General features: G+C 49.9%; 1 protein-coding gene across 3 annotated transcripts in view; it reads right to left on the bottom strand.

The window, feature by feature from the left end:
- The window catches only part of PGPEP1 (pyroglutamyl-peptidase I), a 29,839-nt gene that overhangs the window by 3,451 nt on the left and 24,718 nt on the right, over positions 1-1,670 (bottom strand). The window lies entirely within an intron of this gene.

Raw genomic sequence — 1,670 nt, 5'->3', positions numbered from 1 at the left:
AGGGTATAACTTGGTCTGGGGAGTTGGAGAGGCCTACAAGTCACAAGGAGGTGACTCGTGTTGGAGTTAAGACTGGAAAGAGGGCCAGGCACAGTGGCTCAGGCCTGTAATCCCAGCACTTTGGGAGGCTGAGGCAGGTGGATCACTTGAGGTCGGGAGTTCGAGACCACCCTAGTGTGGCCAAAATGGCGAAACCCCGCCTCTACTAAAAATACAAAAGTTAGCCGGATATGATGGCGCACGCCTGTAATCCCAGCTACTTGGGAGGCTGGGGCAGGAGAATCACTTGAACATCAGAGGTGGAGGTTGCAGTGAGCCAAGATCGCGCCATTGCACTCCAGCCTGTGCAACAGAGCGAGACTCCATCTCGAAAAACAAAAACAAAAAAAAAGACTGGAAAGAGGAGTTCCCAGAGGAAGGTGTTTTGGGCAGAGGCCATAGGGCATGCAAAGGCCCTGAGGCTGGAGTGAGCTTGGTGTGTTTGAGGAGCAGGAGGAAGCCGGTTTATGTGTCTGGACTGCAATGGACATGGGGTGATTAGAGGCAGAGCAGGGTGGAGAGGCGGGCCAAGCGCCAGGGTTGGATTTTATTCTACGTGCAATGGGAGCCATAGGGAAGGTCTAGGAAAGGGACACGTGCATTTATTTATTTAGAGCCAACAGTGTCTTGTTCTGTCACCCAGGCTGGAGTGCAGTGGCGCTATCACAGCTCACTGCAGCCTCGAACTCCAGGCTCCAGCAATCCTCCCGCCTCAGTCTGCCATTTTTTTATTTGTTAAGATGGGGTCTCCTTATGTTGCCCAGGTTGGTCTTGAACTCCTGGGCTCAAGAGATCCTCCTGCCTTGGCCTCCCAAAGTGCTAGGATTATAGGTGTGAACCACTGCACCTGGCCCTGATTTAAATTTATAAAAGAACTTTTGCAATAGGTTGGATCATCTCCTCAACATTCATATTCACCTGGGACCTCAGAATGTGACGTTATTTGGGCTAGGTTTGGTGGCTCATGCCTGTAATCCCAGCACTTTAGGAGGCTGAGGAGGATGGATCACCTGAAGTCGGGAGCTCGAGACCAGCCTGACCAACATGGTGAAACCCCATCTCTACTAAAAATACAAAAAATTAGCTGGGCGTGATGACGCATGCCTGTAATCCTAGCTACTTGGTAGCCTGGAGCAGGAGAGTTGTTTGAATCCAGAAGGCAGAGGTTGCAGTGAGCCGAGATTGCGCCATTGCATTCCAGCCTGGACAACAAGAGTAAAACTCCGTCTCAAAAAAAAAAAGAATGTCATCTTATTTGGAAAGAGGATCTTTGCAGACGTAATTAGTTACATTAAGATGAGGTCAGCTGGGCACAGTGGCTCACGCCTGTAATCCCAACACTTTGGGAGGCAGAGGTGGGCGGATCACCGGAGGTCGGGAGTTCGAGACCAGCCTGACCAACATGGAGAAATTCTGTCCCTAATAAAAATACAAAATTAGTCATGCGTAGTGGTGCATGCCTATAATTACAAATACAAAATTAGTCATGCGTAGTGGTGCAAGCTACTTGGGAGCCTGGCGCAGGAGAACCGCTTGAACCCAAGAGGTGGAGGTTGCAGTGAGCTGAGATCACGCTATTGCACTCCAGCCTGGGCAACAAGAGCAAAACTCCATCTCAAAAAAGTTAAAAA

This window comes from Mandrillus leucophaeus, unplaced genomic scaffold (genome assembly GCF_000951045.1).
Source record: "Mandrillus leucophaeus isolate KB7577 unplaced genomic scaffold, Mleu.le_1.0 Scaffold11, whole genome shotgun sequence".
Taxonomy (NCBI): domain Eukaryota; kingdom Metazoa; phylum Chordata; class Mammalia; order Primates; family Cercopithecidae; genus Mandrillus; species Mandrillus leucophaeus.
This window is presented reverse-complemented; position numbering and strand designations above follow the sequence as displayed.